Source organism: Cricetulus griseus, chromosome 5, assembly GCF_003668045.3.
Source record: "Cricetulus griseus strain 17A/GY chromosome 5, alternate assembly CriGri-PICRH-1.0, whole genome shotgun sequence".
Lineage (NCBI taxonomy): Eukaryota > Metazoa > Chordata > Mammalia > Rodentia > Cricetidae > Cricetulus > Cricetulus griseus.
In genome coordinates this window covers 60,311,263-60,325,359 of record NC_048598.1, presented here as the reverse complement: position 1 = coordinate 60,325,359, position 14,097 = coordinate 60,311,263, and the positions used below count along the sequence as shown (strand labels likewise).

At 43.2% G+C, this 14,097-nt stretch overlaps 1 non-coding gene across 1 annotated transcript; it reads right to left on the bottom strand.

Moving 5' to 3' along the window:
• Positions 1–8,961: 8,961 nt before the first annotated feature.
• Positions 8,962–9,069, bottom strand: LOC113833849. The gene has a single exon (XR_003485887.1). It is a non-coding gene; the product is annotated as a U6 spliceosomal RNA (small nuclear RNA).
• Between the last annotated feature and the right edge of the window lie 5,028 nt (positions 9,070–14,097).

Genomic DNA, 14,097 nt, shown 5'->3' with positions numbered 1-14,097 from the left:
CATGTGTACATGCATGTAGAGGCCCAAGCTTGTTGTTAGTATCCTCCTCCACTGTCTATTTCCTGAGGCTGGGTTTCTCAGGTGAACTCAGAGCTCTCTGACTGGCTAGTCTAGCCAGCTGGCTTGCCTTGCGGATGCTCTCTCTCTCTCTGCCTCTCGAGTGCCAGCGTTCCCGGCAGCTGCTGCTTGGCTTTTCTGTGGGTGTTGAGGGTCAGAACTCTGGTTCTCACACTTGCATGGCAAGTGCCTCATTGTCTGTGCCATCTCCCCAGTCCTGTCCAAGTGTTTGCAATTCTTGACATAAAGCAATCCTCTCCCTAAACCTGGTTTTCTTCTTTTAACTTTTTGGAAGAAATTAGCTGATGTTAGCCTGGATCTAGTGAAGTCTGGTTCCAAATAGGAAACTCCACATGGGTTTGTCTTCATAGCCTCCCCTCTTGTAGTGACAGGTATGCTCTAGAATGAAGACACCTTCCCCAACACTTCCTTGAAATGTCTGGGCAAGGACATGTCTTGATGATAAGGAAATTCTGTCTATCTCAGACTGGCCCATGCTTTCCTGGAGTGGCCCCACTTCCTGATTCAGACAGACTCCCAAAGGGATAGTGCCTCTGAACAAAAACAAGTCTTAAAAAATAAAAATATCAAGAATTACAGATGCCTGTAAGGGAAACCCATGGGAAAAGGCAACATGATGACATAGAAGATAGTAAAAGGCACTTTAAACTTTTCCTGGGCTTTTTTGGTTGGCTATGCTTATTTAAAAATATGGTCATGTATCTCATCTTCCTCTTTATTATTAATGTGTGGGCACATATTCCCATGTATGCAGGTATGTGCAGGTGTGTGTGTGTGTGTGTGTGTGTGTGTGTGTGTGTGTGTGCGTGTGCGTGTGCGTGTGCGTGTGCATGTGTGTGTGTGTGTGTGTGTGTGCGCGTGCGTGCGTGCGTGCGTGTGGTGTGTGTGTGTGTGTGTGCATGTGGTGTGTGTGGTGTGTGTGTGTGCATGTGTGTGTGTGTGTGCATGTAATGTGTGTGTGTGTGTGTGTGTGTGTGTGTGTGTGTGTGTGTGTGTGTAGGCTGGAGGATAACCTTGGGTATCACGCTTAGGAACACTGTCCAGCTTCTTTGAGACAGGCTCTATGACTGGACGGGAACTTGCCAAATAGGCTAGATTCACAGGCCATTGAGCCCAGAGTTCCACCTGTCCCTAGCTCTTCAGCATTGGGATTGCAAGCATGCACTCCTGCACCAAACACTTCTATAAGGGTCCTAGGGACTAAACTCAGGTCACGAGACAAGCACTTTACTAACTGAACCATTTATGCAGGCCCCAGTCTGGGCCTTAATTTTTTATTTCTTATTTTTTGATATGGGTATGTGCACATTCATGTCTGTGAATGCAGATGCATGAACGCCACAGCATGTATAGAGGTCAGAGAATAAACAGCCTTGGGGTTGTTGCTAGTTCTTGCTTCCTACCTTGTTTGAGACATGTTCTCTTTGTTGTTCTATGGATGCCTACGCAAGCCAATGAGCTTCTAGGGATTCTCCCGTCTCCACTTCCCATAACGTTAAGGATGTTATCATTACAGATGTACACAGTACTGTGTCTGCTTTCACATAGCTTCTTTATGCCTGGATGGCAAGCACTTTACTCACTGAGGTGTGTCCTCAGACCCAGAGCAAGGCTTCTGAAAGTTCATGAAACTAAATTTTTTTTCTGATTTATTTTAAGTAATCTTTTTCATACAATATATTTTGATAACATTCTTTCTCCTCTCTTAACTTGACCCAGATCCTTCCCTACTTCCCTACCTACGTGTTCTTTCCCTTTCTCTCAGAAAACCCCAACCTCTGAAAACAAAAATCAAAACAAACAACCCCAATAAGGCAAAAAACAAAACAAAAAGTTCATAAAATCATGGAGTCAGTCTGTTTTATGTCAGCTAACCATTCCTGGACATGGGTCCCACCTTAGAGTGTAGCTGATCTATCTGGTGACACTCCATTAGGGAAAAACTGATTTTTTCTCTTTCCCAGCTTGTATCAATTGGAAGTAGCTTCTTGGTTAGGAGTGGCTTTGTGTCCACTTCTCCTTCTCCATGCAGGAATTTTTGTCCTGTTTGAAGAAACCTCTTCAAAACCCATAGTCTATGTAGATGTAGTGGTTTGAAAGAAAATGGCCCCCAAAAGGAGTGGTACTGTTAGTAGGTGTGGCTTTGTTGGAGGAAGTTCGTCACTGTGGGGGTGGGCTTTGAGGTCTCTTTTCTCAAGCTTCACTCTGTGTGACAGTCAGTCAGCTTCCTGTTGCTTCTGAGTCAAGATATAGCACTCTCAGCTCCAGCACTATATCTGCCTGCGTGCTGCCATGCTCCCTATCCTGATGATAATGGACTGAACCTCTGAAATTATAAGGGAGCCACCTCAATTAAATGTTCTCCTTCAGAAGAGTTGCTGTGGTCATGATGTCTCTTCACAATAAAAACCCTAACCAAGACTTACTTTATTTTTAGTTAATTCTTACTGCCCTCACATGCAGACTCACACAAAAGCATACACACTAGAAACAAAACAAAAAAGGAAAGGAAGTTAGCCACTATGGCCAGTACTTCAGATTCATTTATCTTCCTAGTAATGGCTCTCTAACCCCGTGTTTTCAGGTTCCTATCGTAGCTTCTGCATTTCAAGGTCTGATGCACAATTCATTGGAATTTAATTGACATATTAACTTTGAACCTTCTAAGAAAAACAGCTTTCATTCCTTCGTGGGCATAGATGCCTGAACAGCTTGCCTCTTCCCATAGAGAGCAGGGTTGGCCCCCTCTGCAGAAATGAGGTAACTCATCTTTTTCATGTAAGCACTGAACATCAAAAGGACCAACTACCTCCAGAAGAGTGTTCAAAGACCAGCTTTAAAAATCAAGAGAGGAATGAAAGCTAAGGTTTTGGCACAGCAAATGGTTGCCAGAAACTTCATTCGTCATGGAGTACAAGCCCCACCTCAGTTCCACTTTGTGATTCTGGGCACACTGGCTTGTGTTGTTATTCAGTGTGGTTGGTTGGAGTCATCTTTGGCCCTTGGGGAAACGGAGTTATCTTAGGCCACTCTGATGAGATATTCAGTAACAATGTCTCCTACACTGATGCCAGGGAAGACACATGGCACGCCTGTGAGCAGAACCCAGTGACCCATGTGTGGTTGAGAGCGTGGAATGTTTTCCCGGAGCAGAACTGAGCCACAGGAGCCTGTTGGATTAGTCTAGCTTTTGTCACCCATTAAAACCTCTGTCTTCCATGACACACACTCTGTTTCCCATTGGTTCTGGCCTGAGATGGGAGCTGGCTTGGACCTCAATCCTCCTACACTGTGTTTTCTGCTTCCTTCTCTTGCTGAAGTGCCAAGTCTTTATCACAACACCTGTCTGCATCCATCAAAAACTTGCTTTGTGCTTCTCTTTTCCTTCCTTTCTTTTGCTCTCTTTCTTCCCTTACCCATTCTTTCTGGTCTTTGGAGTAACCAAAAGTATATATGGAAATACCCTATCTTTCATTCACATGAGACATGAATGCTTCCAGTTTATAACAATATAAATAGATTAGAAAAGTTCCAGGCCAAGGCTTCAAAGAAGACATATTTATGTTGCAAGCATGACGACTTGAGTTTAACTCCCAGAACCCAAGTTTTAAAAAAGCTAGGAGTGGGCCAGTGATGCTCAGTCTGTAAGGTGGATGCAACCAAGTCTTAGACCTAGGTGATCCTTGGGGCTTGCCTGATGAAGGGAGAGAACCCAATTCCAGCATGCTGTCCTCTGACCTCCACACATGCACTGTGGCACACACATGCACACCCACCCAAAATAAATAAAAATACATAGATACATTTTTTTTAAGCTGGCATGCTGGTGCATGCTTGTAAGCCCCATGCAAGGGAGGTAGTGAGAGGAGGCTCACTGGCCACTAGCACTGCCATGAGTTCTAGGTCAGTGAGAAGCCTTGTTTCAAAAAATTAGGTGGATGATACCTCTGGGACTACATCTGAGGCCGTCCTTGGGCCTTCACCCAAGTGTGTGTATATTCTGTACACATACATGCATCCACACATAGAAATTTGCACATGCATACATTCAAGTATTAGAAACAGATTAATTTGGTAAGAGAGAGAATAGAGATGATGCTACCAGTTATTGCAGATCCTGGACTCAATGTCTCAGTGCCTGAGCACTCAGTTTCTCACACAGCTGTGCTGAAGAGGCAGCTCTGCATGACTAGGCTTTACACCAGGAGACCTTGTTCTTCCAAGCATAACTGATGGAACTAAGACAAGATATCCCAGGTGGTGTGTGTCCTGAGGTGTGACCTCACAAAGACAAGCCAAGTTGACTATATTCTCCCCCTAAGAGATTTCAACAGGGGCCACATGAGAACTTCTAGTGGGACGTGAAGCTAAAAGGTCGTCAGATTAAGAGAGGTGTAGGAAGCAATAAGTAAGTCATCTTTATGGGGAGTGGGAACTATGAGGCAGAGAAAAGACACCTAGCAGAGCAGAGAAGTAAGGATCCAGCCACTAAGGGCTATTGCTGCTTTGGCAAGAACCATTTGTCCTGTTCAGCCTCTGTGGGGCTGTTTTCTTAAAAATTCATCTGGGCTGGGGACATGACTCAGTGAGTAAGAATTCTTGACATGAAAGCATGAAGACCCGAGTTTGGACTCCTACTATCCATGTAAAAAGCTGGCTTTAATGCTGGGGTGGTGGTGGTGCACACCTTTAATCCCAGCACGCAGGAGGCAGAGGCAGGTGAATCTCTGCGTTCAAGGCCAGCCTGGTCTACAGAGTGAATTCCAGGACTGCTAAGGCTACACAGAGAAACCCCATCTTGTAAAACCAAACCAAACCAGGTTTAGCTATACCTGCCTGTAACCCCAACACTAGGGAGGTAGCAACAGGAGGATTGTTGGGGCTTGCTGGCTGACAGCCTAGCTGAAAAATAGTAAGCTCCAGTTTGAGCTGAGAGATCCTATCTCAAGGGGATAAGGTGGAGGGCATTAGAAGAAGACACTCAATGGCCTTCTAAGGCCTTTGAATGGGCACACATGGGTAAATACACCTGTGCACACACTTGTGTACACATGCACACATCACATACATAAACACACATACACACATTTGATGAGTTCTATCTTCCTTTTAGCCACTGTGCTCCTTATTGTAAACACTTTCTCTACACTATCCCTAGTAAGTAGAAATGGTGGCATCATAAGGACTTTCTATTCTTTACCAGTTTAACAGGAATTCCAGCTACAGTGTTGGTTCTGTAGCTCAGTGACGGCAGGAGGATCTGAAGCTGTCCTCTTACAGTCTGCCATATTGCCAGAGCCATTATGTTACAGTCATCACTCAGCAGGGCTTAAGGCAGATGGGGGAGAACAGGACCCAAACTCAGAGCAACAAATTCTCTCCTTGGATCCTTCTTATAACTTTAAGATATCTTTACTAGCATATTCATATACTAGTAATAATTATACAGAATAACACAATTCATTATGACATTTTCATGCAAGTGTATAACGTATTTCAATCAGATTTATCCTAACCCTCTCTCACTCCTGCTGATTCCCTTTTTCTTCTCAACAAGTTCTACTTTCATAGTCATTGGTGTGTGTGTGTGTGTGTGTGTGAAACACTGGGTTTCTTAGGATTGCTTACCCAGGAGTGTGGTAATTTGAATGAAAATGGCCCTCATAGACTCACAGGGAGTGACATTATTGGAGGCGTGGCCTTGTAGGAGGAAATGTGTCACATGGAGTGGGCTTTGAGGTTTCAGAAGCTCAAACCAGGCCCAGTGGCCCATTCTCTTGTCCTGCTGCCTGCAGATTCAGATGTAGAACTCCCAGATCCTTCTCCAGCACCATGTCTTTCTGCATGCTGTCATGTTTCCTGCCATGATGTCAATGAACTAAACCTATTAACTGAAAGCTAGCCCCAGTTAAATGTTTTCCTTTATAAATAAAGGTTGCCGTTGTCAAGAATGTCTCCTCACAGCAATAGAAACCCTAAGACAAGTAGCATGAGGGCAGCTTTGTTTCCAGGAGCACAGGCACCTGTGTCTACACCATTGAAGAAAAAATCTCTTCCTCCCTCAGAAACCATTAACTGTTATCAATACCCAGTGATGTGTAGAGCCTCATTTGATAACTTTTATTTATTTACTTATCAACCAAAAGGAAAGCCCCTAGAAGAAAACATCCCCTTATGTCTTGGTTAGGTCTGGATCAGATACCATTCAACAAAAAACAAGTTTCTTTCCATAGACACATTGCAATTAATGATACTGGGGTGCTGTTAGCAAGAAGAAAGTAGCAGGGCTATTGTGCATGCAGCCAATGGTCACACACAGGTTAGGTCTAGAAACAGGTTTTTATTTTCCTTTTTGAAAGTTTTCAAAGATTCTACTAATTTATATGTGTGACTATATGTGTATGTCGTGTGTGTGTGTGTGTGTGTGTGTGTGTGTGTGTGTGTGTGTGTGTGTGCCTTTGGAGGCCAGTAGAGGGTGTTAGATTCCCAGAGTTGGAGCTAAAGGTGGTTGTGAGCCACCCTGTGTGGGTACTGGGCATCAAACTCTGTTCCCCTGAAAAAGCAGCAAGTTCCCTTAACCATGGAGTCATCTTTGTAGCTCCTCTTTTAAAATTAAATAAAAATTTAAACATAGGGTTTTATGTAACCCAGGCTGGTCTCTAACTTCCTATGTGGATAGAGGTGACTCTGAACATCATGTCTTTTTGTTCTGACCTCTCAAATGTTAGGATATCAGGCAAACACCACCATATCTGCCCCTAGAAGTAGATTATAAGATGGATCTTTAGATCCTGTGGAAAGACCATTGCCTGAAGAAACATGATAACTAAAAGCAATGTGATGACCATGGCTCATGGAAAAAGAAGTAGCTGAATTCTAAGGAAATCTAATCAAAACTAGACTAGTTGATAGCAGTGTGTTGGTACTGGTTCATTACTTGTACCAGTAAGGCTGGAGATGCGGCTGAGTTGGTAGAGGGCTTGGTTAGTATACATGAAGCTCTGGCTCTGATCTTCAAGCACAGCATAAAGCACACATGGTGATTCACTCCTGTAATCCCAGCTCTGGGAAGGTAAAGGCAGAAGTATCAGAAATTCAAGGCTATCCTTAGCTACATAGGGAACTAGAGGCCAGTCTGGGCTAGAGACCCAGTCTTAACGCAAGCAAACAAACATAACATCACAAAAACAACCATCCTAATGTAAAGTGTTAGTAATGGGGGGAGACTGAACTGATAAATCTTCCCAACTTTTCTGTATATCAGAAACTGTTCTATGAGGCTAAGTATCTTATAGACAAACAGAAACCAACTAGAAGAGGTGAGTTACTGGATTGGGTAGAAGAAAAAGGTGAATTGCCATGCAGGTCCAACAAAAAAAAAAACTTGGCTGGTCCTCTGGAAATCACTGGAGAGTATTGCTCACCTGTATTTCTCATGCCAAACCAAGCTGTCTCAGTTTACAGCCTACTGCCTTGCTTAGCCAGTAAATGCAGACTGTGCTGAGAAGGCCTGGTCTTGGCAAAGTGGTTCTTTCTATTCAAGGATGACCATGAAAATGCTGACAGCTGGCAGCCATCTGTTGGCTACAGTTCTTATCTGGAAAGCAAGTCCCTCCATGGCCGGGGATCTGAGAGGTGTTAGTTTGTGCACGCCATACTTATAGGTTTTCCTCTACGATGTCTGTGGCAGAGGGGGATGAAACTTAGGTCTATCTTAAGAAGGGACTTACTGCCTTGTCTGCTGCAGGGGAAGACATTCTGATACTGGAAGAACAGAGAAGTAGGACTCCAGGGACAGAGCTTGGGCAACTCCCTGCTAGCTATCAAAGGCTTGTTATAGTCATGGGGTACCTGTGAGTATAGGCATGACATAAGAATTTCCAAGAACTACTCTACAGGGGTCATAGATGAAGACTATTTATGAATTTCATTTATTCTAAAATTAGATGCTTGTTTGAAACCATAAGTGTACTGTTTCTGTGTTCGGAAATAGTGACAGGGTTCCTAGTAAACTCATCAAAGACCACAATCTATCAGAAGTGTCATGTGATTTCAAAGTCATCAATTGCTCTTTTTGATTTTATCAATTTAATTGTACTTTTATTTATTTATTGGAGTAGCAGGGATTGAACTCAGGGCCTTGTGCATGTTAGGTAAGTAGTCTACCACTGAGCTGCATCCCCAGGCCTCAATGTTCATTTTTTTAATTTTTAATTTTAGAAGGATGATTTAGTGTCTTTATTTCTTTTTGTACATTAAGCCATGAACTCACAGGGAATGGGTTCCACTATCTCAGGCTCCTTCTTGTTAGTTCTGACAAAATGTGATTCTCTGGGTGGAGCAGGCTGGCGATTCACTTGAACCCAGTTGCCTATCTCTTTGGCTTCCTTTGTCTGATCATTTTCTTTCACCCATTTCAGGACACTATCTTGGCTTTTAGAGTATTTGATTTGCACAATATGTACATTAATTCTCTTGGTAGGAATCTTACCCTTAACTTCCTTGTTGTGGGATGATCCTTCTGTATATTGTGAAGATGTGTCTCTCCCTAAGGTGCCTTTTGGCTGGCTTAATAAAAAGCTGAATGGCCAATAGCCAGGCAGGAGATGAGAAGAAGGATTTCTGGGGAAAGGAACTTGGGAAGAATCTGAGGTGCTCAGATTCAGTCAGACACAGAGGGAGTCGGACATACAGAATGAAGGAGAGGTAAAAAAGTCACATGGCAGAACAAGGATTAATAGAAACAGGTTAATTTAAGTTATAAGAGCTAGTTGGGAACAAGCCTAAGCTAAGGCCAAACTTTCATAATTTGTAAACTTCCTTGTTTACAATGATACCCATAGCAGGCTGAATGATACTGTAGACTCTTGCAGTTTTTGCATGAAGAATTTGGAATGCTTTGTGAATTTGCTTGTCATTCTTGCACAGGGGCCATACTCGTCTCCTCTGTATTGTCCTAGTTTTTAGTATATGTGCTGCTAAAGTGAGCACTTAACTGTTGTTTATAAAAGCATCTCTTCATAGAGGGTGTGAAGGTAGATGCCTCCCACTGTACATGATCTGGATGGATCTGCTCAGGAGATACCAACACCTCATCTCTTTGTTTCATAAGAGAATCAAGTAATTTGGCCCTGGATTTCAGCCCAGAGTGGTTGCTTTCTTAATACCATTTAGGGCATTGTTTTTTTTCTGTTCTGTCGAAAGATGGGCCTTTAATAACTATCCACAAAGAATCTAGACTCTAGCCTCCCAAGAACAGAAAAATAAAAATATAAAACACGCTAGTTTAGAAGCTTTTTATTTTAAAAGAGATGTATTTATTTAATTTTCTCTGTGTGAGTGTGCATGTTTGTGTACATGTATGAAGGCCTGGTAAAAGAAGTCCACGGGTGCCCGAATAAATGAATAACAGATATTTATTTGGGGAGCATTCACACAATTAAGGTAAATAGCCGCCGTGGTCTTCTGTCCCTGAAGGATGCTGCCATGAAGGATGCTCAGACCACAACCCAAGAGAGAGAACATGAGGCCCCTCTTTTTCTTTTTAAGGGATCACATCGAAGCCACACCCTAAGGCAGAACAAGATGCCACTACACATGTGTACAGTTTCCTGTAGAAGCCAGAAGAAGGGCATGAGATCCCAGGAGGTATAGTTGCAGGTGGTTGTGAGCCACTGATGTGGGTGCTGGGAATTGAACTCAGGTTCTCTGCAAGAGCAGGACTAGTTCTTAACCCTTGAGCCATCCATCGATGCAGCTCCTAGAACCATTAAAAAAAAATCATCTCTGATGCCGTAAAAAAGGAACTAAAGCTAAATCAAGTTCAACACATGTTAAGTTCTCAAGGCTACTCAAGAACACACAAGACTAATGATTAATGAATTTTTAACTGATCTTGACAGTAGACTTTATACTTTGTAAAATTTAAATAGCATATGCATTTTAATTTTCTGAAGCATGTCAGCTCTCTCCAGATTCCCTGACTCCCAACATGTCAGACAAAGGTAGGGAAACATATCCTGAACCATCTTGGTATGTATCCCTACATTGGAACTATGAACCAGATAACTGTTCATATGGTCTGTTGAAATCTTAGCGAGTAGTTCCTTTAGTTAAAAAATGCTTCCTGCTCTTCCAGATGACCTGAGTTCGGTTCCTAGTGCTTATGTTGTTCAGCTCTCAGTCACCTGTAACTCAGCTTCATGGGTTAAGGGGATCTAGTGCCTTCTTGTGACTCTGGGGTACCTGTACAGGTGTGCCAGACAATTACACACACACACATAAAAATAAAAATAAAAGTGAATCTTAACAAATATTAAAAGCTAAGCCTGTTTTTTTTTTTTTTTTGTGTGTGTGTGTAGAAAGGTGGTTGTATTGGCTAAAAAGATAGCTCAGTGAAGTGCTTGCCTTGCATGTATGATGATGAGTTTAACTTCTCAGAACCTACATAAAAAGCTAGTCAAAACGATACTCCCTAACACTTCCAACAATTCTAACTCCTTGACAATTCTAACACTATGGGGTATGTGGAGGCAGGAAGATACCTTTCTGAAAGCTTTTGGGCCACTTAGCCTAGCTTTCTTGTTGAAGTTCAGGCCAATGAGAAACTTTGTCTTAAACAAAAGGAGGAAAGCCACTGAGGAATGGCATTAAGGTGGTCTTCTCACCACACACACTAAGTCCTCCCACACCTGTGTCCCGTTTCACCCTGCCACAGATACAACTCAAACACATGTGCAACATCCAGCATGGCTTCAGGGGTGGACCCGGTGGGGGTGGCAAGGGAATGAAGAAAATATAGACACACAGAATTACACAGACAAAAGCTGGAATTGGGCAATCTGGACTCTCTTCTGGAGAAGTCACAGCTCCCAATAAGTGCAGGCTGTTTATCATATAGATTTGGACAGAGAGGTGGTGTTACTCACTGCATACAGCTTGCCCAGGAGGTGGGGTTATGACATGCAGATAAACAGGTTTAGTTAATCTCCATTGTTCAGAGCAGTCTCTCCAGGGTAGCAGTCTTCAGGCCTTAGACAAGGCAGGAGAGCTATAGCAGACGTTTTCTGCAAACACCATCAACACTGGCATTGGGTCCTCTGAGGAAGGCTTTGCCATGCTTCTAAACCTTACCTCAGGAGAAAATTTTTGGCATTTCTCCTTGGGTCTGAGGCTCTAGTGTCTTTAACATGGCAGGCTCTTGTCAACAAATATTCACTCAAGACTTCACTCATTCTGGGCTCTCTCCACTCCCCCCCCCCACACACACAAAATCAAAAAGGAAAAGAAAAAGACAAAGAAAAATGGCAGTATCTATATTATTCAAGAAAACCTAACTCTGCCTTTCACCTTATTTCATCTGGCTAATGCAGAAATCCCCATTGTTGCCTGCCTCTTTTTGGCTTCTTGGCAAACTTGATGTGCTCTATCTAATATGTATGCAGAAGGCTAGAGTCAGGCTGACCCACCTTCCGGCTTTAGCCATGTCACCCAGCAGCTATGAATCAAGTAAACAAATGCTAATTGTTCATTTCTGAACTTAGCCTTAATTTTTCTCTCTCGCCTTGTGTCAGATATTATTGCCCAGCTAGCCCTCTAGTCATTTCAAAGCCTTTCCTGCCTTCTTCTCAATATAGCCTGGTTGCTCTAAAGACCCATATGACTTAGCCTTCCTTGAGATGAGGTCTGGCTCCTGTGACCTAAGGGCCATAAGCAAGGGTTTCACAGAAGGGCTGTTTTTATAAATAATGTGAAGATGCCAGAAGAAAGCCTCCTTCCTGCTGTCTGCTCTCTGTCTTGAAACTAATTGTGAGAATTTTCTGGAATTGGGATGCCCATCTCGACTCTATAAATGAACAGGCATGAGAAGGAAAAGCCAGCATTCTGAGTCTGTGAGAGCCTGTACCCTCCACCACACAGCATGGATCCCAGTGCTGCCCACCCACGATTCTTCTATGTGAAGGATTTGGCTGTTGGGTTTTCTCTTTTCTTTCCCTTTTCTCTTGTCTTGTTTCTCATTCCCTCCTACCCTCCATTCTCCTCTTTCCTTTTCCTTCCCTTTCTCTCTTCCATCCTTTCCTTCCCTTTTCTCTTTCCCCTTCCCCTTTCTCCCCCGTCTCTCTTTCTCTCTTGTTGTTTTCAAGACACAGTTTCTCTGTGTAACAGCTCTGGCTGTCCAGGAACTCAGACCAGGTTGGCCTTGAACTCACAGAGATCTACCTGCCTCTGGCTCCTGAATGCTGGAATTAAAGGCATGTGGCCTTTAATTTCCCTACTTCTCTTCCTCCTCCTTCTCTGTCCTGGCTGAGTTCAGTGGGATGGCACCCAGTACCTTGCCTGTAGGCGAGCAATCTGTCATTGAGCTACATCCTTAACCCTGTATTCTCTCTTTCTATGGCCAAAATCACATTTTAATTCTCATGTGCCCCAATAGAGCTATGAATGAAGCTCAATACAAAAATCATAAACCTGCTTAAACATCACATTTTTTTTCTTATTTTGTGACATGACTGAGCAGTTCTTGAGTGTAAATTTTGAGATGACAATTTGCTGGAACGTTGAAAGGTGGCACTCACCTGCAAAGCATTTGGAGAATGGTAGCATCTTAACAGACTGATGGTCCCTAAAGTCACTTTTAAAAGATCCTTTAAAAATGTTATTTATTTGTGTGTATGTGATCGGCATGTGTGTGCCTCAGTGCATGTGTGGAGGGCAGAAGTCAACTTGGGTGAGTCAGTTCTCTCTTTCCATCATGTGGGTTCTGGCTCGGCAGCAAATGCTTTAGAGCCATCTCACTAGCCCTAAAGACTTTTTCTAATAATATTGAACAGATTAAATATTTTCTTTATGGTGTCCTTAGGGGCCTTGTTTCCTGTGCTGTATTCCCTAGCAGAGGTGTCAATGAATGGTGAAATAACGATGCAGTTGATTAATAGGAGAAAACCTCAGCAAATTACAGTTTCAGAATAACTCATATTTTGATGAGGTTCGTGAACACTCAGGATGCTATGGCCATAGACATTTCTCACATTTAGGCACTTTGAAGATAACCATCAGGACAGTATGCTGAGACCAGGGGCCACTGGGGTGAGGTGGTCTCCATTTCCCATCTAATCTAGAAAACTGAGAAGGCACTACACAAACAGGAGTGTCATAGAACTCAGCAAGCCTGAGACACTGCCCCTCTTTCAGGCAATTAATGGTTGCTTGGGACAGGGACAGACATTTTCTTCAGTGGTGTAGACACTGTAAGCTATACACACTCCTGTAAATAACTCCTCACGTCCCAGGAATGTGGTAGCTCTTTGCAAAGTCTAGAACAGAGCTGGAGGGACTGAAGCCCATTTTTGAGCTACCCATTTTACTCTGGTGAGCAGCATTCAACACTATCCAGGTAGATGAAGGGCTTCCTGATGACGTCATTGGGCCCCAATGTCTCCTGACCTGGCTGTCTTTGAATTTCTGTAAATAATGGGGCTTTCGGTAAACACACCATGACCACAGATCCCTCTTTGACTAATACAGCTCTCTATTCTGGGAGTTCTTCCTTTCAGTTGCTTCTTCTCTTACTCAGTGTGCCTCGAAGATTCAGAGATGGGTGGCTCTTCTCCTCATCTCTTTGGGGTGGGGGGACATTGTCTCCTGTAGTCCAGGCTGGCCTCAAGCTCAATATGTAGCTAAGAATGATTTTGGTCTTCTGATCTTCCCTCATCCATCTCTTCGTTGCTGGAACTGCAGCCACTTTACATGGTACTAGGAATGAAGCCCAGGGCTTCCCTGCATGCTTGGCAAGTACTCTATCAACTCAGCCACAGCCTTGCCTCCTCACCAAAACTCATAGTTTTTAGGTAGATATTTAAAAAGTAGATAAAGTAGTCAATGACACCAATCAAACAAAATTACATCAAATTGGCGTTTCTCCCCTTGCTCTTGGGTTGCTTTCTTTTTCGTCTTACATACACAAGTAGATGTAAATCTCCCCCCACCCTTTGGCGGCCTAGACCTCAGTTCTCACATTTT